This window comes from Microcebus murinus, chromosome 21 (assembly GCF_040939455.1).
Source record: "Microcebus murinus isolate Inina chromosome 21, M.murinus_Inina_mat1.0, whole genome shotgun sequence".
Lineage (NCBI taxonomy): Eukaryota > Metazoa > Chordata > Mammalia > Primates > Cheirogaleidae > Microcebus > Microcebus murinus.
The window spans coordinates 38,939,742-38,967,062 of record NC_134124.1 but is presented as its reverse complement, the minus strand read 5'-3'; the positions used below and the strand labels follow the sequence as shown (position 1 = coordinate 38,967,062).

The 27,321-nt window shown below is 40.8% G+C and overlaps 1 protein-coding gene and 1 non-coding gene across 5 annotated transcripts in view; one reads left to right on the top strand and one right to left on the bottom strand.

Annotated features, from left to right (window-relative positions):
• Positions 1–27,321, bottom strand: part of VGLL4 (vestigial like family member 4) — a 161,123-nt gene that overhangs the window by 45,494 nt on the left and 88,308 nt on the right. The gene's annotated exons all lie outside the window — the stretch shown is intronic.
• On the top strand, positions 1,732–1,956 carry LOC142863441 (small Cajal body-specific RNA 6). Its single transcript, XR_012914207.1, has one exon.

The window sequence follows — 27,321 nt, the reverse complement described above, 5'->3', positions numbered from 1 at the left end:
ATGGGTACGCTGGAGCACACAGCATGGTACAGTGGACGCTAGGGACTCAGAAAGCGGGAGGGTTGTAGGGGAGTAAGGGAAGAAAACAACCTACCAGATGCAAAATACACTATGTGGGTGACAGGTAAAAACCCAGACATCACCACTATATAATCCATCCATGTAACCAAAAACCACTTGTACCCCTAAATCTGTCAAAATTTAAGAAAAAAAGAGAAAGTTAATTCTTCCCTTTACTGTTAATTGAGAAAGATTTATCAAACTTTTACAGAACACTCTTTTTACATACTGGGAGGAAAAAATTGGGTTCAACAAAGTACTAACTAATACAATTATGAGAGATTAGCTTTTCATGATTAAAGGAGATTTCATTAAAAAATCAAGGACACTTCTAATTCTCAATGTTCCAGCTCCATTCATTTATTTAAATATTACAAGGAAGTTGCAGTCAGCTGAAACCTGAGATTAATCTGGGGCCCCAAATGCAGACTGGACTTTCACAGACTGAACAGTCAAGGCCAAGATCTTCAACACAGGGACAAGGCAAGTGATTGCATTTCTGAGAGATTAACTGATTCTCTCAAGGATAAAGTAGAACCAGCACAGGAACCAGGTCTGGGCCACAAGGCCCTATCACCCATGCGGCCCCGTCACACACGTGGTGGGCAGACTGGCAGACAGGAGTGTGGCCGCCTTTAAGGTTATGGTATGACTCAAGTGCAATTCATCAAAATAACCGTACTTACTGGTGTTTTGAAATGACAGTTATCTTCACATAGAAAGGGAGGATACACTAAAAAGTATCTTGCTGTAACATTTAAGGACAGATTTTTAACAAAAATTTCTGCCTTGCCCAACAGAGTTTTATTCCACAATTTAAATCTTTACTGTGTCTAAGACTTCATGTTCTACACCCCCACTCGCAGCCCCTTTATCAGGTTTGAACCTAAATCAAAGATGTAAAACCACAGCTTGGTCCTCCAAGCCAGGCGCTGGCTGCACTGAGTCCCGGCTGACCACAGCCCACATGCCTCACTGACGGGCCTCCCGGCTCAAGGGCACCCTCGCAGAAGGTGCGACAGCCGCCCCCTCCCCAACTCACAGCTATCCAGCCAGGGCTTACTCATTTTCTCTCAAATAATACTTTGTCTCAGGGGCCAGCAGCTGGGGAGAAGACACCATGAAGTCAACCTCTCTCAAGTAGTTCAACTTGTGGCTCGCCCTGTTCTGGTCCACTTTTTTCTTTTTTCAAAGGAGGGATATTAAGCAACACGAGCCTGTGACACACTGTCTGCCGGCACCCAAGGACCGCAGGCACCTCTACGTGGACTGGGTGACTGAGCCCCTTTCCCACCAGCCCTGGGTTGCAACACCAAGTACCTTTCACGTGGCCGCGCCCCAGGCGGCCCCAGACTCTCAACTCTAAACTTGCAGGGCCTGATCTCGTCTCCTGGAGGCCAAACCTCAGCTAAGCACACTCTGTCTGGCCAGCAGGGCTTGGGGACTTCACGCAGTCCCCACCCCCACCTGGGCTTGGTTTGAGCAGCTCTGGTCTTTGCTTTAGACCAAGGATGACACTGCGTTGAGAGAAAAACCACAACCCCCATCTCTGACTGCTAATAATATAATCAAGGATAATAACGTGGTAAAACTGGCAGAGGTGAAACATATGCCATTTTAACTAAAATTTCAAGGAATCCAAACAGTCTCCTGGCATTATACTTCATGGGAGACATCCTGTACCTCGTATTAGTGCATTTTATTTTAAAAGCATTTGATTCAGGCTCCAGAAGAGCTGTGATTGGCAGAGGGGCAGCTGACACTGTGTCCCTGGTTCTGTATCCCTTGGTGAGCCCAGGGAGGACTCCATGGTTGGCATCCAACAGCTCAGTCACAAAGGGATTGATTCCTGGGAGTTCAGGTATCCGTGGCTATGATCTGACATTTTCAAGCTGAGAACTCTGATTAAAATAAATAAATAAAAGCATTTGAAGAATGATCTATTATTCTGGTTTTTCCTTAATATAGCCCTGTAAGAGAAGAGGGGGAGAAAGAGCTCCATCTTGCAGCTGAGGAAAAACAGCGTTTCAAAACTAAGTGAATTGCTCAAGGTCACAAAGCTGATTAATACACCAGTTAGGAGGAGAAACCTGGGATTTAGGTCCCCGATTTCTATACTCTTTCTAGGTGTGCAGACTGCTTTACTGGTTAAAGAAAAGAAATGGAGGGAAGACAGGTGAGGGGAGGAAGGAAGAGAGAAGGGCATGGGAAGGAAGATGGGGAGAGGGAAAGGAGGAGTGAAGGGAGGAAGAGGGAGGGAGTGTGAGGGGCTGAGTGGTGTCCCCTCAAATTCATTTTTTGAAGTTCTATACCCCAGGACTTTAGAATGGGACTGTATTTGGACACAGAGCCTTTAAAGAGGTAACTAAGGTAAAATGAGGTCATCGGGGTAGGCTCCAACCCAATCTGACTGGTGTCCTTATAAGAGAAGATTAGGACACACACAGAGGGATAACCATGTGAGGACACAGGGAAGAGAAGGCAGCTATCTACAAGCCAAGGAGAGAGGCTGAAGGAGAAATAACCCTGCAGACACCTTGATGTCTAACTTCCAGCCTCAAGAACTGTGAGACAATAAACATCTGCTATTAAGACCTCCAGTCTGTGGGATTTTGTTATGGCAGCCCCAGGAAGCTAACACAGGGAAGGGAGGACAGGGCTGGAACTGGAGATGACAGCAATTTACTGCACTGATGCCACTTCTGGACTGGACTCACCTGAGGCCGGGGGAATAAACGGGCCAGTGCTGGAGACTGGGCTCCTTGGCTGGGTACCAGGGAAAGCCCAGGCTCTGCCCGAAAAGCTCGGGCAAGGGGAGGGTCCCAGGCCCGCAGTGGCCCAGCCATCTGACTTGGCACTAGCTGCGCTACACTAACCAGGTGAGCACCCTTGGCCTCCTGGAACTCTGTTCATAAACCGGGTGTGTCCTGCAGATGAGGAGTCAGCAGTAACAGCGCGACCTGCTTCCAGACAGTACCCCTGATGCTGGTACATGAGGGATGACGTCTGTGGGCCCTTCTGGTTTTAAATTGCGATAATTCTATAGAGGGTAGAGTGGAAGGGGTACAAAAATCTCAAAGAAATGATAAAATGTCCATAATTCTCAACATCCACTATGAATATATACTAAAGTGTTTTTATTAAATTGAATGGAATTTTAGTAAATTGATATTCAATTTATTAAACTGAATATCAAAAAGCACTAAAATATCTAAAGTGAATTAGAAGTTGTTATAATCACATCCATACATTGCTATTCATCTAATTAGCAAGTTCTATACCATTTAAAATCATTTTGTTGTCTTCAAGGTTAAAAATAAGTACCTGCCATCTGATTTACCCTATCGAATTTACTTTACACCTGAACTGTATCTTGATAGATTATGGAATATTATAACCGGGTTGGAATTAACACAAAGGAAAAGGGTTCAAATTCATGTCTGATGACACATTTCTTTTCAGCTTGAAGAAAACTCAGGTGCAAAACAATAACATGAATAGGCAGAAGATCCGCACATCTAGGTTTGAGGTTGGGTTTTAGCTTCAAAAGTCTTAACTGAAACTCAAAGAGATCAAACATAAAACAAAAGATCCAACACCTGTCCACTTCCTTGACTTCCTGATCCAGATTTAATGATCACACCAACTTCTATTTTTGCTTCTCCAATTTGACTGTGGCTCTGACAGCAGTTTTTCGAGTTCAGAGGCAATTAGGGAAGTGGAGTCTCACTAGAGTTTGAGCCCTGTTTTCACTGTGCTGGTGAAGGTGTGAGATTTGGCATTTGCTTGCCTATCAGAACAGTGGTCCAGTGGGCCAGAAGTCCTGATATGGCCCTGACACATGACCCGTGAATCCCAAGGAAATACCGCCAGCTCAAGAGCCGTTGATAGCAGGTGCACACAGACCTCCTCAATGAAAAAGGTTCTTTAAGCCTGGCAGAAATTCTTCATTATATTAACTTACAAATCTACTTTTGTAACATTTTACTGTTAATGAGAAGGAGGAGAGTTATGAAAGTAAATTGTTAGCAGATGGTACTGGAATCGCTTTGCTAGGGGCTCAATTTCCTTCCCGATAGAGCTTATAAATGTTTAGAAGGAGTAGCTGGACAAGGGTGAGCAAAAAAAGAGGCTTGTTCAAACCTCTTCAACAGTTGAGCCAAGTCTCCAGAGGGACTCCAGTTGCCAAAAAATAGAGGAATTAAACTGGGAGGAAATGGTATTACCTCTTCAAAATATAAGTATTTTGGGTAAAAACACCCACAGAAATTCTGTCTTCACACCCTTTGCCACGCGACAGGCTAAGCACCTACGGTGCTATGCTAGTATCTGCCTTTTCAAAACATTCTTTCATTGAAGGGAATTCTGGAAAGTATGACAGGGTCACAGGCCCTGAGAAGACTGAGTCCTAGAACCAGTCACTGACCACTGGAGGGGGGTGGAAAAGGAAAGAGAAAAAGGGAAAGATGGAATAAAACTTGGAAATAGAGGGATAGAATGGAAAATTGCACTTTCCTTCATCTGATCTCCCATAACTCTCTGAGCCTCCAGAATGGCACCTGCCAATACCCACCCCACAGAAGAGTTTACCCACGTCCCACTCTTCTCTGTAACGCCTTGCATGTGGTCACCACGCACTGTCTGGGGAGGCGCGGAGCACCTTAGCCATTTCTACATCCCTGACCACTCTGGCACTGTGACAGAAGCACGGTAGAAAGTCAGCTTCGAAGTCAGAAAAATATGTGATCTCAGCAGTCTCTTTATGTTTCTTGAGCCTCTATTTCTTCATCTACCGTAAGGAACTTTTGTGACAATAAGTGAAAACTTACAGAAAGGTCCCGGCCCAGAACAAGCCATTCATTATTTACTTACTGTCTGCTGAACTCCATCAATTGGCACAACTCTCATTTTGAGGATGCGATGATGGGATGAAGGAGACCACTGTCACTCTCATTGTCATGAGAGGCCCTCTCCTCCAGTAATGTCAGTACAGATATCGTTTCCATCATCTAATGGACAAGGCCGGTGGACACAGTCCCCAGGAGCATGGGTCAGTGAGCACTCCCAAGCCTCCAGGGGCCCGCTGAGTGAGCTCGGGCAGCTGCCTTTCTGTGACTGTTTCCACATGTGTGGAAATGGCAACGTGAACCCCACACAGCCCCACAGCTATGCTGAGGATTAAACGAGAGACTCGGCACAGTGCCTGGCACATCGCTGATGCTCAGTAAACCAGCCCTCCTCCTCCTCACACTCTCATTTGCCTGTGTCCAGTCGCCTTCTCCCTCCCTAGGATCTGTTCAGAACTCCTCTCTGCCAATCCACACTCATCACCACCTGCGAAACCCAACTCGCAGGCATCTGTCAGCCCCAGCCCCCAAAGCACCTCTCTGGATACCATCTACCTGGGCTGAGCTGTCCGGCTCCAACCCAGAAACTACAGATTTTTTAGTAATACCATCAAACAGGCGATCTTGTTCTCTGCAGTTCTAGTCCATACCCTGAGGAACACAATGATGCCTCCAGGAATCAATTCAAACTCCTCACACAGACTGCCGAAGCCCTGTGCATGGGCCTCCCTGTTCTCAACATGAAATGTCACTATGGGCCAAGCCCCAGACAGAGCTGGAGTGGGCAGGTGGCTGGGACATGAAAATGACCCAAGTCAAATATCTCAGAAAGCCATTCTGATGTCCCACAGAGACTCATTAACTCACTGTATTACTTAATGTTGCTAAATATGCTGGTTTCTAAAGCCATAGAGTAAATTTTCCAAGTACTATAGCAGGACATGAAGTTCAAAGATGCCAATCTTGACCGAGTGAAAGCAGCATTAGGAACTCAGGCACGCACACTATTCGAGGGCCTGATAACCATGAAGTCAGCTTTAGCAAACCTTATCCCTGAAAGGGCTAAATGCCCAAGTAAATAATTTCAATCTTTCTAACTTTGTATTGCAGAAAATTTTAAAGCCACCAAAAAGTTGAATGAACCATGAACATCACACTCTCTGTAACTTTTTCTTTTTTTTTGAAACAGGGTCTTGCTGTGTCACCCAGACTGAAGTGCAGTAGTGTGATCATAGCTCACTGCAATGTCCAACTCCCAGGCTCAAGCGATCCTCCTACCTCAGCCTCCCAAGCAGCTGGGACTATAGGTACACACAGCCACACTTGGCTAATTTTTTTAATTTTTTGTAGTGACAGGGGTCTTGCTATGTTGTCTAGGCTTACCTCAAAACTCCTAGACTCAAGAGATCCTCCTGCCTCAGCTTCCCAAACTGCTGGGAAAACAGGCATGTGCCCTTGTGCCCCGACCATTCTGTTTAGTTTGATTCACCTATTATAAACATTTTGGTCAGTTTGTTGAGCTACACACATATACTTTCTCTTGCTATAATTGCTATAATATTTTTAAAGTAACTTGAAGACTTTGATATTTCACCCTTAAATACTTCAGAACGGGCACATTCTCCTTCAGAGTCACAATAATGTGATCACACCCAAATAAGTTAATGTTTATACATTGCCCTTATCTGATATCCAATCCATATTTAAATTTCTCCCACTGAACTTACCTTCTTTTGGTGGCAGGGAGGCTGGGGGGAGGATCCAGTCAAGGACCACACACTACTCCATGTGGTAGCCAGGTATCTTTAATCTCCTTTTATCTAAAGGATTTTCTTCCTTTTTCATATAATTGACTTTTTTCTTTTTTAAAAAAAATAATTCTGACCAATTAGCTGCCCTATGATTTTGGTGGCCTGATCATTTCCTCATGATTAGATCCCAGTTAAACATTCTGGGCAAAAATACACCTGAAGTGATACTGTGCACTCCTCACTGCACTGCATCAGAAGCCACCTGGTGCCAGGTCACCTCATTACTGGGGAAGCTGAGCTTGGTCACTTGGTTAGGGTAGTGCTCATAGATTTCTCTATTATAAGCAAGTAACCTTCTCCCTTTTGCAGTAACAGTATGGGGATATGCGTCTTGTCACTGTCACTCAGTCTCTGTCTCAAAAAAAAAAAAAAAAAGAAAAGAAATGAGTAAGAGTCTCACTCTCTTGCCCTGGTGAGAGTGCTGTGGCATCAGCCTAGCTCCCAGCAACCTCAAACTCCTGGGCTCAGGTGAGCCTCCTGCCTCAGCCTCCAGAGTAGCTGGGACTACAGGTACGCGCCACCATGGCCGGCTAATTTTTGTTTTTCTATTTTTAGTTGTTTGGCTAATTTCTTTCTATTTTTAGTAGAGACGGGGTCTCGCTCTTGCTCAGGCTGGTGTTGAACTCCTGAGCTTAAGCAATCCTCCTGCCTTGGCCTCCCAGACTGCTAGGATTGATTACAGGCGTGAGCCACTGCGTCCGGCCACTTACTCATTTCTTAAGCACCTTTTATTTGCAATGCAAGAGCCTGGAACTAAACCAGATTAAAGTCCCTGATTAAAAATCAATATAAGTTCAATTTGGGACACAACATTTTTGTACAAAAGACACTGAAAAAAACCAACTCAATCATGGGCTGGTTTATACTCTGCCTGAAATAAAGCAGGTGCTCAGCAAACATTTGTTTAATAAGTGACCTGTATGGTTCAGGCAAATAAAAGCTATTAACACAAACCTCATCTTTTCCATTCTTCCTTCTTGCATCATCTCATACCTGGGGCAGAAAGTAAATCTCCCAAAGTGGTCACCAGCCTCCCAGCATGAGAGATCACAGTCCCTGATAAATTGGATTGCTGGATTCAAGTCTAAATATACTTTCTCAACCTGGCAATTTAGATCTCAGCGGCCCATCTCACCCTCTCTCGCTAGCCCTACCCATCTCTTTCTGTCTTCCCTCCTCCTCCACCCCAGACTCCACTGCTCACACTGTCTACTCATGCTAGGGATGCTCTTCCATCCCCCCCACCCAACCCCCACCCAACCATTCACAATTTTTTTTTTTTTTTTTTTTTTTGAGACACAGTCTTACTCTGTTGCCCCTGGGCTAGAGTGCAGTGGCTGGATCAGAGCTCACTGCAACCTCAAACTCCTGGGCTCAAGTGATCCTCCTGCCTCAGCCTCCCCCCATAGCTGGGACTACAGGCGAGGACCACGACTCACAGGCTAATTTTTTCTATTTTTATTAGATACAGGGGTCTCACTCTTGCTCAGGCTGGTCTCGAACTCCTGAGCTCCGGCTTTGGCCTCCCAAAGTGCTAGGATTACAAATGTGAGCCAATGCACCCAGCCTATTTACAAACATTCTGACCAGGCTGGTTAGCCATTGGGCCATTTCCTAGACCCAGCTCATTCTGTTCCAGGGGTAAGCCCCAGTCATTCTCCTTTGCTATGAAAGCTGCCACCTGAGCTCTCTTCTTGAGAAGGTCTTCATCTCAAAATGACAGTTAAGTGGGCTTGTGTTGCTATCACATCATCCTAGAAACTGACACATGGAGCCCTTATTTTAAAAGCTAATTGTTGACTCTAGCCCTGTCTAAAGAATGTATGGGATTTAGGACTGGCAGAAATAAGGGATGTGATTCATTCAGAAGCACTGTAGTGTCTGGTATGTTTGCAGGACTATGCAAAGTACTAAGGAAAACACAAAGATGTTTGAGTCTGGTCTTGTCTCAAGAAACTCTAGTTCTGGCCGGGCGCGGTGGCTCACGCCTGTAATCCCAGCACTTTGGGAGGCTGAGGCGGGTGGATCGCTCGAGGTCAGGAGTTCGAAACCACCCTGAGCAAGAGTGAGACCCCGTCTCTACTATAAAAATAGAAAGAAATTAATTGGCCATCTGATATATATAGAAAAAATTAGCCGGGCATGGTGGCGCATGCCTGTAGTCCCAGCTACTGGGGAGGCTGAGGCAGGAGGATTGCTTGAGCCCAGGAGTTTGAGGTTGCTGTGAGCAAGGCTGACGCCACGGCACTCACTCTAGCCTGGGCAATTAAGCGAGACTCTGTCTCAAAAAAAAACAAAACAAAAAAAAAACTCTAGTTCTGGTGGGAGTGATAAGTCATGGAGATAAATAACTATAAGGAAGAACATTATAAATGCCAAAATAAATGAGATGCTCTTTAAAATGGGTGAACTGTATGGTATATGAATTATATCTCAATAAAGCTGTTACCAAAAAAAGAAAAAAATTGAGGGTCTCAAACAGCTTTTGCTTAGATATGGTATACCTACCAATATTTATATTAGGAATTAAAATAGGGAATGTTTTAAAATTTTAATTTAAAGATTAAAAATAAACTTAGTACACGTCAAAAAAAGGAGAGATGCTACAGACATTTTATATGAGGAAGGCATCAATTCTAGCTCTAAAAGGAATGGAATTTGAAAAATGGGTAGGATTTGGATACTTGGAGATGGCAGGTATAAGCACTGTAGGTGGGGACAACTGTATGTAGAAAGGCAGAGAGCAAGAATGTTGTCATATGCGTAAGGTCAATCTGACTCGAACAAATAGTTCATTTCTTCTAGTGGTAGAGAGTTAAGGCTAAAGAGATGGGTGGGTCTGATTAGAAAGGGCTTTGAACCCAGGCAGAACAGTTCAGACCTGATGTACTGAACTGAGTACCTGATAGGGAGTCATTGTAAGTGTTGACACAGCTGAAGGAAGACTTAAGAGAAGGGTGGTCTAACCACAGAGCGCCAGACACACCTGAGCAGAGAGACAGGGAATGGACGCAAGTGTGAGGGGAAAAGGCTTCAACAATGTTCAGAGCAGTGAAGATAGAGAAGAGGCAGGTCCAAGAGACATTTTAAGGAAAGATCAGAAACTGGGAGAATATTTTGGCTCATGCATTCACCAGACCTTTTCAAAACAGGCCCTTCTCCTCTTATTAATAACGCTCAATGTCCAGTGATGGTCTTTCCTTCTTATAAACTAAGAAACTGTATGAATTAAAAAAGCCAGAAAGCTATACTTTTTTCCCCTAGCTTATCAATATAAGAGGGAAAATAAAGATCGAGTTAGCAACACAATCCCATATTTTAAGTTCCAATGGTTGGTCTAATGAAGTCTAATTAACCCTCTATTAATACATTCACATTTTCATCATTATCCGCTGACATTTTTAATATTATAATAATATTCTATTTTTCTGGTTGGAGAAAAAATTCAGTATACCAAAATTCATTTTCTTGAAATAAAATAACATAGATGTCTACTGTTTCATGGCAGGGATTACGTTAAGAGTTTCCAACTATTCAACATTCATTCAACAAACATTTCCTGGGTAAGATCTAAGTTGTGAAGAACAAATGAAATCAAATCTACCTATATTAAAATGAACCAATTCCAAAAATTACAGCATGGCATCCTTTATTAAATCGGTGTCAGGCTAACATACAGTTATGTGTTCGGTTTTTCATAGTATGCAGTAATTTTGGAGAGGTTTTTATAGGTAAATTTTACTCGGTAACTACAGTTTACTTAAGCTATTATTAAAAGATGTTTGTTTCTTCAACAAATAAAGTGAAAGGCTATTGGAACTGAAGTTTAGAAGTATTCTAACTTGAGTGAGTATTAATACAGTTACTGGAGATTTACTAGAGAGGTAAACAGTTAATATCACATATGGATAAGAGTAATTAAATAGGAAAATGTATTTTTATTTCATATTAAGAAAAAATGGCTTAGTAATGGTGTGCAGCATAACCAAAGACTAGGTGAATCTGAGTTGCTTTTTAAAGGGGCAATTGCAGATTTATTCCCTAGATTTTAATGTTAAATATAAATCTTAAGATCTTATACAAAAATTATACCCAATCAAGAACTTTGTGTTTCTTTACAAGCTTCAAAAAAAGAGATGATGAGTAATAGTCATAACATTTAGTCTGAAAACAAATATAATATTCCATTAGCATGTAAAACTTAATGTGTTTTCTAAATAAAATCTCCCCATGATGCTGAGTTTTATATGCAAGATTAAGGGTGAAGGGGATCCCAAATTAAACTACTTGAAATACTGAGGAACAGGGATGTTGCTTTTTATTTCTATTTTTTCCTATCCTCTCCACCCCCCCCACCCCCCCCCACCCATGTCTTCTTAAGTTTACATTACCCCGTGAGCAAATTTTATCAATGAGGAGCCTGGAAGGGCTGACTCCCCTTTGGTATATTTATTTAAGATATGAAGGTCAATCAACCATTGTGCTCGTAAAAGTTGTGGCCGTTTCTGGGTCTACTTCAGGTCTCTCCTTACCTCCAACCAAGTGACTCATTATGAAGGCAGAGAAAGAGGAGAACTGAGCTGATCAAAGGCCAGGCTGTCATTAAGTGAAAATGATCAAAGATGAAAGGCTCGCCCTGCATTTCAAAGGTACAGCTGAGCTTGAGTGAGCTGACAGCAAGCATCCCAGGATCACACACTGGCTGTGGCTTAATGGACAGCATGCCATTCCCACAGCCTCTCATCTCTACACTAATCATGCAAAATAGGACCATAATGACAAACACAAATTCAAATGTTTTCCTACAGGATGTAAAGAGGATTGGTAACCCCAAAATATAATCACATCACTTCCACACTTGCAAAAATTAAAATAAATGAATGAGGTTCAAGGACTGTTGAAGCAGTTGGCATCTCTCAACAGTGCACAATTGTATTTATATAACAGAGGTTTTCCTTATGCCTAAAAGTGTGTAATATAATAAAGCTTAATTTTGAGAGATCCTGGATATAGCAATAAGTCCCATTTCCCCAGCAGTTTAGTGTGTTGATGTGGAAGGGCTGCCAGGCTTGCTTGAGGCTCTTGAGTGAGAGTTGGTCCAGAGCCACTGTGGGGCCAGGGGAGGGAGAGATCAGGCTGATCTGTGATCATACAACATTCCCCTATTCCACTCTATCCACCCCTAGGCTCCACCCTCCCACCCCCACACAGCACCTCAGCAGAGGGTCCTTTAGGCAATAAAGATTTTACATCATAAGGGGCCCTTAAGCCATTAAACCTAATCTCCTTTCTAAAACAGACTCCCTGGGATGACTTTAACACATGGAACAATCTTATTATCAAGAGTTTTGGCCATACTGGAGACTTTTCAGGGAACTGACAGGACTCCCCCTGTAACTGACTGTTGGTAGTAGAACACACACAGGTGCAGAAGGAGCAAAGAGGAGGAAGCTGCCCACTCTGCCTGAATTAATAATCAGGTTGGCAGAAGCATGTGCTTGGTGCAGATGTCCTAAAAGTTTTATGTACATTAATTCATCTCCCAACTACTTATGAAGTAGGGACTGTCATTAGTTTCATTTTAAAGAGGAGGAAATGGAGGCAAAAGTGGCTCAGCAAATGGGAAAGCCTGGATGTGCACTCAGGTCTGGCTACAGGGACCACACCTCAGAGCAGAGCAAATCAGATCGTGAAGGGTGTGCAGGACTTTGCCAGTGAACAAAATCCCACAAGCCAAAGAAATGCTTGGTGCAGCATGATAGGAAACAGCATGGTACCACTGAGCCACTGGAGTCCATGGGACAAAGGTGAAAAAGCAGCAAGTTACCTCTGATGAGACAAAGAGAAAGAGGCAGCAGGCAAGGCAGAAGAAGGCCTCATTAACACAGGGCTAGGGTCAGGCTTTGGTCATCCGAAGGCTTTAGCACCCCCCAAGGCTCCCTCAAATAAACACTCATTATGCATAAAACCCTGGCTTGTGCCCACTTCTAACCACACTTGCCACCCCTAAAACTCTTCATTGTGGAAAGTCTGGGGCTGCCTTTTCTACAGAGCCATGCTAAATAAAAGAGTTGGGACTTCATGTTATTAGGAGCCAATGACAACATTCAAGCTGGAAAGCAACAAATTCATACCTGCACTTGGCCATCCCTGTGCACTGGCCTTAGTGGATCACCTCTACCTGGAATTCTACCCCCTCCTCTCCTCACCCTAGAACCCAACTTCTGGGCTCCACCCTCAAGCACACATAGCTTATTCTCTGTAAAGATTATCTTAATTTCAACATAGATTATGTCCATTTGTTTTTCATAAGAGGACTAGGAAATAACAATACCAGTCTGTGAACTCTCTGAGAAGAGCCACTGAGGTTACAGGGCTCAGCAGGGAGTGCTCCCAGCACCAAATGCAAAGCCTGGTATTCAAATAGTCTCTGAATGACCTACAGGTGCCATTATTAAGGCTTATAATTGAGCTAATAATAGTTTGCAAAATATTTAAATGTAAGCAGATACACACACAAGGAAAGAACTTTGCAAAGAATCTAATGAAATGAATAACAATATCCTCCACATAAAATCACCAAATTTTATGACAGCTTTATCAAGATACATTTCATATACCATATAATTCACTCATTTAAAGTGTCCAATACGATATGTTTTATATATTAATAGAGTTGTACAACTATCACCACAGTCTAATGTTAGAGCATCCCATCACCCCAAAAAGAAGCCCATATCCATTAGGAGGCACTCCTCATGTTCCCCTTTCTCAGCCTGGCAACTACTCATCTACTTTCTGTCTCTACAGATTTGTCAGCTCTGGACTTTTCATAAAAACAGAATCATTAATGATTGTGTGTCTTTTGTGTCTGTTCCTTTCACTCGGCACAATGTTTTCAAGGTTCATCCATGTTGTAAGGTGTCAATATTACATTCCTTCATACTGCCAAATACTTCATGCTGTCCATTGTAATGGATATAACACACTTTATTTACCCATATTCATCAGTGGGTAGATATTTAGATTGATTCTACTTTTTGGCTATTATAAATAATGCTGCTATGGACATTTTGTGGACAAATTTTTATAGGGATATTTTAAATTCTCTTGGGTATGTACCTAGGAGTGGAACTCCATGTTTAACATTTTCAGCAACTGCCAAACTATTTTCCAAAATAGCTGCACCATTTTACAATTCCACCAGTAACGTATGAGGGTTCCAATTTCTCCACATCTTCACCAACACTTGTTATTATCTTTCTTTTCTATTTCAGCTATTTTACTAGGTGGATTTCACTGTGGTTTTGATTTGCACTTAACTAATGATTGAAGCTATTGAGTGAGCGCCTTTTCATGCGTGCATGTGCCATTTGTACACCTTTAGAGAAATGTTTATTCAAACCCCATTACCCATTGTTCAATTGCATTATCTGTCTTTGTACTGTTGAGTTATAAGAGTTCTTTATATATTCTGATTACTAGTCTCTTTTCAGATATATGATTTGCAGAAATGTTCTCCTATTCTGTGAGTTGTCTTTTTTTTTTTTTTTTTTTTTCCTGAGACAGTCTCACTGTGTTGCCTGGGCTAGAGTGCTGTGGTGTCAGCCTAGTTCAGAGCAACCTCAAACTCCTGGGATCAAGCAATCCTCCTGCCTCAGCCTCCCGAGTAGCTGGGACTACAGGCATGCACCACCATGCCTGGCTAATTTTTTAATATATGTTTTTAGTTAGCCAATTAATTTCTTTCTATTTTTAGTAGAGATGGGGTCTCGCTCTTGGCTGGTCTCAAACTCCTGAGTTCAAACGATCCGCCCACCTTGGCCTCCCAGAGTGTGTGAGTTGAATTTTGAGTCAAATCTATTATTACAGTTCTCTACAGCGTTTAGACTTAGGAACAAAAGTTTGTGTTGTGTTTACACAAACACAAACCCCATTCTTACATCTTTTACAATGCATGTGAATTTGATTACAAATGTTCTTCTAAAAGCCATTATCTTTCCATCCTGTTTCTTGATAGGCCAGCCTCTGCTGAGGCCTCAGCCAGTGCTAAATACCCACCATACACACCTGGGTAGCAAACTCCTGGATGAAATAGATGTTCTGGTACTTCAGAAATTCAATCCATGTTCCCAAAGCCTTATTTGAGTAGGTTTACAAAATAAAGAAATACAGCATCACACGGCTAATAGATGCCAACCATTTTCATTAAAGCCATACTCACAATGATTGTTAAAACTCCTCCCATGCTAGCAGGCTTCTAAACTGTTGCAGCCTTGTCACAAGGTCAATGGGAATTAGACTAATGAGGAAATAAAGTAAAACTGAAACGTTTTAATTTGGGGTCTACTAGACCACAGTAACTTCTAGCAAATTAAATGGATGAGTGGTTTGCAACCACTGACATTTATACTTTACGATTAGTTCTCCAGGCCCCTTATTCTCTCTGTCTCATTAACCTTCAGGGTGTGGCTCTTTGTCAAGTTCACTTCAATCATGCTTTCTAGGGATTATATAATCAACGATTCCACAGCACACTATGGCACAAGCCCCAGCAAATCAGAGAGTCAGATGTGAGCTCATGTAATTGAGAGGTTTCCATCTGTTGGACTAAAAACTAAGCCTGAAAAGACTCTTGCATTTTCTTCTTTACACTGATTTGGGCTGTTCCAACTTGGGATGACCCATTTACTTAAACACTTGGTATTTTAGTAAACATCTTAAATAGCTCCTATTAACCTTTCTTGCCAAAGGTGGATGGCTGCTCATTGAAGATTCTCATGTTAGACATATTATGGATCTCAAGGTTGGCTGAATGCACAGTGGAGAAAGTGACATCATCCCACACATATCCAAATCCGAGCTTCCACATTAACCCACACATAATAAAGTCCCCTCACTAAGACAACAGATAGATCATCCCTTGGTTTAATGATAGGGCTCTGCCAACTTGCTGGAAGGAACAGAAGAAAGGGCCTATGGAATAGAAGCAGCAAAGGATTCTATTTTCAGCAAAGTGTTACAAGTACCGTGTTTCCTTGAAAATAAGACCTATCCATAAAATAAGCCCTAGCTTAGAAATGCTCAGCCTCCCGAGTAGCTGGGACTACAGGCATGCGCCACCATGCCTGGCTAATTTTTTAATATATGTTTTTAGTTGGCCAATTAATTTCTTTCTATTTTTAGTAGAGATGGGGTCTCACTCTTAGTTGGTCTCAAACTCCTGAGTTCAAACGATCCGCCCACCTTGGCCTCCCAGAATGTGCGAGTTGAATTTTGAGTCAAATCTATTATTACAGTTCTCTACAGCCTTTAGACTTAGGAACGAAAGATCTTTACACAAAACCCCATTCTTACCTCTTTTACAACGCATGTGAATTTGTGATTTAGGATTTCTAAGCATTTGCACAATAGAAGCCCTACCCTGAAAATAAGACCTAGTGCTGCACAACCCATGCATTTTGTCAGGGAGCAGTAAAGAAGACGAGCAGCCCTTCTCATCTGTCCCATGAGAGCTCTATTGCTCCACATGAGAGACTGGGGCCAATGGTTCTAAAGGAAATAGAGTCGCAAGAAATTCAGGATGGAATTCGGGGTTTGGAGAGTTATGATGATGTTCCAGAAGAAGATGACTTAACTCTATTTGAATAAATGTAGATTGTTGTACCATACTTAAAAAAAAATGACACATCCCCTGAGAATAAGCCCTAGGGTGTCTTGAGGAAAAATAAATATAAGACACTATCTTATTTTCGGGCAAACACGGTAGGTATTGTGTATGAAGAGAAATTACAGTAGTCCCTCAGTATACAGGGAGGGATTGGTCACAGGACACCCCCCCCCCGCATATACCAAACTCTGCATATGCTCAAGTTCTGCAGTCACCTGCAGAACCCAAGTGTAGGAAAGTCAGTCATTTGTATATGCAGTTTGTATATGTTTTGCACCCTGCGAATAGTGTATTTTCCATCCACTTAGTTGAAAACATCTGCATATAAGTAAGTGGACCCACATGGTTCAGACCCATGTGGTTCAAGGGTCAACTATATATTCTTTATCTTGTATTTTCTGTAAGTTGCTACTGATGAATATTTCTATGACTATACAGGTTCAATGGTCTTCATGTGACAAATATATTTCTGGAAATTTGGGAATAAATTAACTTTTGGTTAAATCTGATCATGATTTAAATGCTCTACTGAGCTCCTATGTAAAGCCAAAGTGGTCTTCAATTCACTTTCATCAATCCGTGGAAATTTCCCTTACTGTTTTTCATTCAGCTGCTCCTATTCACTGCTTCAAGTGTTTTCAAAGTGTGGTTCCTGGACCATCTATATTAGAATCGCCTGAGACTTTAGAATGTGTAGTCTGGCTAGGTGCAGTGGCTCACACCTGTAATCCCAGCACTTTGGGAGGACAAGGAGTGAGGACTGCTTGAGGCCAGGAGTTCGAGACTTGCCTGGGCAACATAACGAGACCCTGTCTCTACAAAAAATAAAATAATTAAGCCTGGCATGGTGTTGTGCACCTATAGCTAATCAGGAGGCTGAGGCAGGAGGATTGCTTGAGCCCAAGAATTGGAGGTTACAGTGAGCTATGATCAGGCCATTGCTAGCATGCCCCCAGGAGGTTCTATGCATACTAGTGTATATATTTCTCACTAGCCTTTTCCACTCTGACAACTGAGTACTACTATGATTGGCCAAAACTGCATCAAACATTCTAAGGAATGATTTGGCAGTGATGTGAAAGAAGGGAGAACTGATGACTTGACTATATGGGTCATATCCACTCAGGAAATGCCTGATGAACTGAGTTTTAGAGAGCAAGATTTAGACAGTCCTGGTTACCTCCAGCCAACAATAAAATGTGAAATAGCTAAAGACCTCCTCCTTTAAGAGAGATCACCTCTATTTTCAAACAATGGTGTGTTTCTCTAAGTATTTTTTTTGATGTTCACCTCTTTAGCACTCAGAACTTTAGTTAAGTGACTTCCCTACCCTACTAGTGCCTCAGTTTCCCCATATGGAAAATAGCTCTATCATCTGCTGCCTTATATTTCTTGTAAGATATATACTGACATATATTTCTTGTATGTCTTCTGCACAACAAAACTCATTCCCTAAAAGCTTTGAATTAGACCCACAAGATAGAGTCTATAACAAATTTGTAAATTTCTCAAAGTCTAGAAAAATGGGAGAAGCAGGGAAGGGAACAAAGAGAAACTAACACTTTAACTGCAGAAACTAGTCTCAACTTGCTCAGAAGGAAAATGGTCTCCCAGCTAACTCATGATTAAACAACCACAAAGCTACCATGACCACTCTCTAGATGCCAAAGCAGGTAACTGAAGGACGGAGTAAGAACAGTTCACCATGACAGACAGAGGAGAGAGAGAGATCAGAATGCTCTTTAGTGAATCTGCCTCTTAAAACATCTCATTTCATTTCATGAATATTTATAAAATATTTACAAAACAAGAAATAAAATAATTAACATGTCCAGAATCATATGCAAACTTCTAAAGGTTTCTCTCTCCAAAAATTCAATAGTGATAGAGGCATTTTCTTTTTCAAGTGCTACTTCATGACAGAATGGATCACTCATGGTAACTAGATGTTACCATTTGTGTCAGATAATTCATCTGTGAGAGTCCATTTCTTTTAAATCCTGTGAGTAATCCTCCTAAGTAGTATTGCTGGCATTTGGCAGTCCATCTTACCTGGTTCTATGACAACTGAGAACAAAATTGTAGAACACTTAGTCTATAATCCATTATGGTTTAGGTTGAATGACATTCAGTTCTGAAGTCTTTTAAAGTACAGGTTTAAAAATGCCAAGTTTTATTAATACAGATATATCTCCATCTGAAATTAGAGATCACAGAACAGAAAATGCCACTCAGATACTAAGAATAAACCATGCTATTGTTCCAAAGGGGTTATACCATAGGGTTGGGATTGTGACATTTTGCTGGGGGTTCAAGAGCAAGTCTGCAAACAAATGGCTTGCTTTTTCTCTTGCTTTCACAGCTGGAGTGAAGAAGGCACTGTAGTCTGTATTACTGCTCAACTGCACATGGGATTTATCTTTATCCAGGAGCTAGAACTGCTTATTAAAACACATTATTTTTTGCATAAAATGTGCTATAGGCATACAAGGGACTATTATTCAGCAATAAAAAGGAATGAAATAACAAAAGACCATCTATCGTATGATTTCATCTATACCAACTGTCCAGCATAAGCGAATATATAAAGACAGAAAGTAGATCAGTAGTTACTAGGCACTTAGGAGGAGAGGATAGTGGAGAGTGAATGCTAATGGGTACACAGTTTCTTCTGTGGGGTAATGAAAATGTTCTAAACTTAGATTGTGGTGATGGTTGTACAACATGGTGAATATACTAAGAACTACTGAATTGTATACTTTGAATGAATAGCATGTTATATGAATTATTTCTCAACAAAGCTGTTAAAATACTAATTTTTAAAAAAGCTATCATCTTTTAAAAGCTATAACAGAAACACAGCCAACATTGGAGAGAGTGGAAATGATGGCTCTCTGTCTTTCCCAGACTCTCCACTAGCCCTGGGCATTGTGAGAATTAGTCAAGCAATTGTCATAGCTGCGATGGAACCAAATATGGAAGGTGAATCACATATGGCAGGGAAATTCTTCTGAATCCAAAGATATAAACTGTGAAAAAAAAAAATACATGCACGCAAACACAGGATACAAAGTCAAAACAAATGAATACCTGTGTGGGTGGACATGCATCCAAGTGTCACTCATTTCTCCAAGTGTCTCGCATCCTCCTCTTATTACTTAAAATATAAGCCCTGGGAAGGGCAGGAACTAGAAGTTGTTTTGGTTTTTCTCACATGACACATAGGATCCGGCACGGCTGGAGATTTCAAAACTCTAAAAGTTGGTAATAAATATTTGAAGGTGCCATGATTATTTCCCGAACTGAGCTCTTAACACCACTGTGGTAGGGATGAGCAATGGTTATCCTGTCTCTTCAGTGGGAATGGGCCATTCATTCCATAGAAAATCACTTAAAGACAAAAGAGGTAGCATTCATATCATTCAAAAAGGGAAGTGAAAAATAGGTTGCCGGAACTTCACCAACAGCCAACTGTTCTCCGAGACATAAATTAGTATGCACAGCTGAACAGAATAAAGGCAAAAGCCAAAGATGGTCAATCTTCCGAGTATGACGACAAAACTGCCTCATCCCTCTAAAACAAGGGCTCCAGATCGCAAATATTATACATTACTTAGTGCCTGCCACGTGCACAGCACAATGCAAAGTGCCACTGGCAGAGGGGTACACAAGAAGTGGCAGACACCTTGCCCTCATGTAATCTATACTTTAGAGGGGGTCATTCTGTATTGGGGGGGGCTTGTGAAATTAGATTTTTTAATTTTTCGGTAAACATGCAAATGAGTGTCATCATTTTCAAAGTAGTCATTCTAGAATACCTTGAACCTACTTATTCCAAAGAACATTGCCACTAATTAAAAAATATTTTCAAGCTCCACTTGTGGAACTGACTTCAGAATGACATAGGAAAACTAGTTCTTCATTTTATAAGTATACATTTAGCAAAGTACTTTATAAGTGTTTGCTATGTTTATATGCTTTATTTAAATTACTGGCCAACGTTTAAAAAAACCAACAATGTTCTGAGAGTGAGATCATCACAGTGTTAGGTTAAACGTATAATTTTCCAAGGCAACCTTTTTTTCCTTTCTTTCTTTTTTTTTTGTAATTTTTAGAGACAGGGTCTTGCTACATTGCGCAGACTAGAATGCAGTGGCTATTAACAGGTGCAATCATTGCACCCTGCAGCCTTGAACTCCTGGGCTCAAGGGATCCTTCTACCTCAGCCTCCCAACCAGCTGGGACTACAGGCACAGGCATGCACCACCACACCTAGCCAGGCAACTATTTAAAGACAAGTTTGAACACCTATTTTGATGTGTAAATTGTTACATTTATTTGCCTTTAATCAGTCACACTTCATTTACATTAAAGGTAATAAAATACAAGGTGATATAACTGCCAAATGAATAGCAATTCAAAAGAGGATACTATAACCACCTCACGCATTGAAAGAGGACAAAGCAGCTGCTAGGCACTGAAGTTTTAAAAGGTTTAAAGCGTTAAAGTACAAAAGTTACAATTAGGAGGAATAAATTCTGGTATTCTGTTACACAAAATAGGGTGACTGTAGTTAATAGTAAAATAATGTATATTATAAAATAGCTAGAAGAGAGGTTTTTGATGGTTCTTGCCACAAAGAAATGATAATGGATGAGGTGAAGGATATACTAATTACACTGACTAGATCATTCTACAACATAGATGTGTACTGAAATATCGAATTGTAACAATTATAATGTGTCAAAATTACATTGAAAAATCAATTGATTAAAAATTTTAAAAATGTTTCCCCAAATGTGAAAAGCTAGTAAGCATCAAAAAAAAAAAAAAAAAAAAAAAGAATCAACCCTTGCAACAAGAATTCCATTTAAAAAAAAAAAAAAAAAAAAAATCAGGCCGGGCGCTGTGGCTCACGCCTGTAATCCTAGCTCTTGGGAGGCCGAGGCGGGCGGATTGCTCAAGGTCAGGAGTTCAAAAACCAGCCTGAGCAAGAGCGAGACCCCGTCTCTACTATAAATAGAAAGAAATTAATTGGCCAACTGATATATATATAAAAAATTAGCCGGGCATGGTGGCGCATGCCTGTAGTCCCAGCTACCCGGGAGGCTGAGGCAGAAGGATCACTCGAGCCCAGGAGTTTGAGGTTGCTGTGAGCTAGGCTGACGCCACGGCACTCACTCTAGCCTGGGCAACAAAGCGAGACTCTGTCTCAAAACAAAAAAAAATCAAAAAAAAAAAAAAATCAAGCAACCTCACTGCTAATAAGTTCAAATTTAAGAGAGATCACTTTGAACCAAATAATTACCATAGATTTGAGAAAAAGCATGCTGGTTAGAGTACAATAAAACAGGCCCTTCCATAATCTATCAAGACCTTCAAAATACAGGATATATACTTAATGACCAACTATAGACAGATATTTGGATAAATGATGTCATAACTATAAGAATAGTATACAGACATTAATGATTATTTTTGTAGAATTTTAAAACCAAATTTCCCTAATACTGAATAAAAGAAAATTCAGAATATAAAAACTTAAACACACTATGATTTGTGTTAAATTATATATACTAAGAAGAAAAGAGTGAAATAATTTGTGCAATAATAGTTGTTTCAGGGGTGTGGCCAATCTTTTCCTATTCTTTATGTATGTCTATTTTCTAAATATTCTACAATAATCTGCACTTCTTTGGTATTCAAAAAGAAATAAAAGCAGCCAATAAGAGATATTCTTCTCAAAACATATATGTAAAAGAAAAAAGGGTTAAAGTCTGATTGCTGCCTATAAAATGTTTCAGGTAAAGTTTTATAAAGGGAGATTGGGCCACAGAATTCACACAGAATTCATGTAGCTGGAAAGGAGCGGGAAAGGCATTCCAAATGCAGTAAAATTAAAATAATCTAAGGAGGGAATGGTAGGCAAACCAGAAAATAAATCAAACTGGAGCTAAGAGAGCTTAATCCTTGAGCTTTATTTTAACAGACCAGTGGTTGGATGAATCACTACTAAATAAGAAATAAAGCAAAGCACCACCATACTAAAGAAATGTGTTCCCCAAAAAGAGTCCTCTGTGCCACGCTGGTGCTTTTTCACATCCCTAAATCTGGCTGCCTGCTGGTTTCCACGGCTTAGATTGACCCATTTGGAAAAACAACCTCTCCTTTGACAATACTGAAATAACTACCTCTGCCCTGAAATTAGGCAAGAAATATACATATTCTAACCTTTAATTTAGACAATAACTTGCCAAAAGTAAAGAGTATGTCTTTTTTCGCACAGTACCAATCATCAGCATCATAATAGGCACTCTAATAAGTAATGAATTATACATTGACAATGAGCAACACCTTAACACTGTCCATACATCCCCGGCAGGGCTAAAATTTAAATCACTGGGAACGCCAAGTATTGGTCAAGATGTAGAGTTCCTAGAATCCTTATACACAGCTGTTGAGAGAGTGAGACCGTACAACCACTCTGGAAAACAGTTGGGCCATTTCTTAAAAAACTAAACACTCCCAGTAATCCAGCAATTTGACTCATAAATATTTAGTCAAAAGAAACAAGTGTGTATGTCCACAAAAAGCAGGTATAAAAATATGCAGAGATTGTACAACAAAGTAATGTACTTACTGCACTGAACTGTACACACAAAAATGGTTAAAATAATATTTTATGTCGTGTATGATTTATTACAATAAGAAAATGTTCAAAGCAACTTTATTCATAATAGTCAAAAACTGGAAACAACTTAAATATCCATCAACCTTAGAATAAATAATCAAATTGTGATATATTCACATAATGGACTATAAAAGGAACATACTACTACAACATGGATGAATCAGATAAGGACAAATCAGCTTGAACAGCTATTTGCCTTAAAAAAGAATACATGACAGCCATGCATGAAACAGGTAAAAGTCATTCTTCCTTTATGCTCTATAAATTGTGCCATAACTGCTATAAAAGTGAGATCTTGTGCCACTTTTTAGTTTGAGGTCTCTCAGTTAGCAAACTCTCTCCTTTTGTATGTGTGATAAACTCTTAAAATTCTAAGTCAATCTGATTTATTTTTGAAAAAAAATAAGGGGAAAATTCATAAAGCCATATCCTTATGATTTCATCATAAATAATTATGCCTCAATAAACATAAAAGAAGAAAAGTGAACAGATGGAAAACCCTAGTCCATCATCCAAATGAAGCCCAAGGTTTCCATTTTATCTAGCTCTCACCAAATACTCTATGAGCACAAAGTAAGAGCTCATAATCAGAAAATCCCCCTGGGGTGTTGTAGTATCTTTATTCAGGACAATATTTGTCAAGATCTGACCAGAGTAATTTAAGAACATACAACTAAAGCCATTTCTTAAGTCTTATTAAATTCACTGGATTTTGTAATTCTAAATATATTTTATTCCTGTTAGAACCCAAATGAACCATTTAATCTTCTTTTTTAAGTCAGTAATACTTCAAAAAGAAAAAACAAAAAATAAAAAATTTTATAAAAGTTAACAATATTTCAATAAATGCTAGTTCCCACTAGAGTAGATAGATATAGTGGAGTGACACAGTCTGACTCTGACTCTCAGGCCATAAGGTAACAAACCAAGTAAAAGATCCCATATTTCTAGCATTCCAAAGGAATTTTCTAAAAGTTTCTTTAATATACTTTTAAATCTGTCACAAGTCCATGGGGGAAATAAATCATCTGCTCAAACTTATATTCTAAAGTTTAAAAATAAAAGCAGCTACTTTTCAAGTTTGGATGGAGCTATTCTAAACAGCGAACCAGCTGACAGACATCAAATAGTGATAACTTTTCATAGTCATATTCTTTACCTCTCCATGGTTTTTGCCTTTTCTTGCTAGAACATTTCATAAGGTCAGGGATCCTGCCATCTGTTTTGTGAGCAGCTCTATCCCCAGCACATGAATCTGTGCCTGGCACATAATGGGTATTAAGTATTTTCCCATGAACGGTGAGTTCACTTAATAAGACTATCCAAAGTCAAGGAACTAACTAGAAAGCAAGATGAGCAAAGGCAGTTATTCCCCACCAACCAGCCCACTTCAAATGTTGTTCTACAGAAACTGAGAAAGGGTCTTTTCTTTTCTCCTCTTGTTGATATCCTTCTCTTTCCTAGCTATCTTTCTTTCCTCTAAAAACAACATCTAAAAGGTAAGAAACTCACTTATATCACCAACTAACCAAGTATCCTTGGGTAAATTACACAATTTCAATGTTTCCTTATTTTTAATGAAAAGACACTAGAGTAGATCTTGCATAAGCAGACACCACGTGCTTGGTGCTAAGAATGGGGAGATGCCGGCCAAAAATCCTAACCCTCCCAGAAACTGGAGTCAGACAGAAAGGTGAGTTTATAACACAGCGAGACAAATTCTATGGCAGAAGTATGATAATATGAAAATACAAACACCCAGTCCTCCAGGAAGGTAGAGTGAGGCGGTCACTTTCTGGAAGAAGCCCCTGTCTTGAAGGATGAATAGGAGCCAAGGGAAAGAGGCAGGGTGATTTCAGAAGAGTGGCAATGGCTCAATCAGGAAGCAGTTTGACACATCTGGACTATAAGGAGTGGGTGAGGGAAGGTTGGCAGGTGACGCTGCAGCGGTAAACAGGAAGGACACTCTGGAATACTATGGATGAAGGCCTACAAGGGGATGAGATTAGAAGCTATGGGTCAGCTATGGCATTATTTTAGCAATAAAGGGGAAAATTAATGGAGTCCTAACTAAGAGATGATGAGTTTCCAGGACCTCTGCAACTTATTCTGGCCTTTGCTCCTAGCTGACCATTCTTACTCAAAGCATCCTTTATTTATTCTCTATTCCAAAGTATTGTAATATCTCCAGTAGCAGCCTCTCCTCTGAGCTCCTCTGACCCCAACTTTCTAATATTTATCTCTTCTTTGAAATCTCAAAGGTCCTTAAACTCAACATATCTGAAGGTAAACCCATGTTTTCACCCCAGAACCCAGTCCTCTTCCCATGTTTCCTGTCTCTGCAGAAGGAAGCACCCACCATCTGCTTGTGCAAGCTGGGGTGCTGGGAAGCACCCCCAATGTCTGCTGAGTCTTCTCCCTCCCTATGTCCTTCTCCCCTGCTCAATCCATCACCAAGCCCCGTCACTTTTCTAAGTATCTCATACATTTACCACTTCTTTCCTCCATGACCACCACCATAATTGCCATCTCTCTAAGCCAGTGCAACAGATTCATATCCTGTCCTATTTCTACATCATCTTAGTCCCTTCCCACCTGTTCTCAAACTTCAACAACAGTTTGTTCTTCATGCTTATCAGCCTGCCTCACGTCTTTGCTCCCCCACCACCAGGAGCTCCATGAAGCCCCTAGGGAGTGATGCTGCTTACCAGCACCTTGCTCTCAGTGGAGTGGGTACTCAGGAAGTATGTGAGCTAAAGGAGGATAAGAATTTTAGGAATTCGGAAAGAGTAATAAGCACCAGGTGGCAGGAAGAGATAAACTAAGGTAAGGACTAAGCCATGTATAATGAACTCACCACCAAGATATCATTTAGTGTCCTTGTCCACAACAATATCAGTGGAGAAACTGGAAGCAGAAATCAGATGCCAGTAGATTGAGAGGGGAATGGGCAGGAAAGTGGTGATGACTGGCTGCCTTCTTCCGGTAAGTTGGATGGCAAGGAAAAGACAATTTAATAGCTGGAAAGGAACACAGGTTTAGGGAAGGCTTTGTTTAGTTTCCAGGTTGGGAGAGACTTGTGTATAACCACATGGTGAAGAGAAAGAACCAGGAGGGGAAGAAGGGGAAACCAGAAAAGAAACAAATCACTGATAAGTCCCCGAGGCCAGAAGGGCTGGGACTGTGAGCACCAACAGAGGAATTAGACTTTCACTGACCTTCCCCTATCCTGAGAGAAGGGAAATAAAGATGGAGGCGGATTCAGAAGAGTGTGCGAGCAGAAGAGCAAGACGATGTGGTGATTCCTCTATTTTCTCCTTAGAGGATGTGTAAGGATTCTTCTAGCTCTATAAGAAAGCCCTCTTATATTCTCTCTCTTTATACGAAAAGATACACCGTGTTTCCCCGAAAATAAGACCTACCCATAAAATAAGCCCTAGCAGGATTTCTAAGCATTTGCACCACAATAGAAGCCCTACCCCGAAAATAAGACCTAGTAACGGGCGTGGCTATGCAGCGCATCTGCACAACCCATGCATTTTGTCAGGGAGCAGTAATGAAGACGAGCAGCCCTTCTCATCTGCCCCATGAGAGCTCTATTGCTCCACATCAGAGATTGGGGGCAATGGTTCTAGAGGAAATAGAGTCGCAAGAAATTCAGGATGGAATTCGGGGTTTGGAGAGTTATGATGTTCCAGAAGATGCCGACTTAACTCTATTTGAATAAATGTAGATTGTTGTACCATACTTAAAAAAAAATAACACATCCCCTGAAAATAAGCCCTAGGGTATCTTCTTGAGGAAAACTAAATATAAGACCCTGTCTTATTTTTGGGGAAACATGGTACAACCAAGTACAGTACACACACATTTATTTTTAAATGTATCTAACGCTAAGAGTGATACTTGATTTCCACTGTTAGTTCTGGAACTTTATGTCACCTCTTCCCCTACCAATGTCAGTCATCTTTCATTGGTATGAATCCTCTAATGCAGAAAAGGTTCCTATCCTGGTCTCCAGAAAGTGATGGTAATCACCCCCAATTTTAAATTCAGCAGAGCTATGCTAGAAACCTTTACATGGGTTTTATGCTGAAAATGACTACTATTTTCCATCCCCTTTACCCTCTACGCAAAAGAACTTCAAGCCTGGTACAACTGCTGTTACATACTCCTTAAAATCACCCAAATCACTTTCATGGGTGATTTTAAGTACTAGCAATGAGGTCATAACTCTTCGGC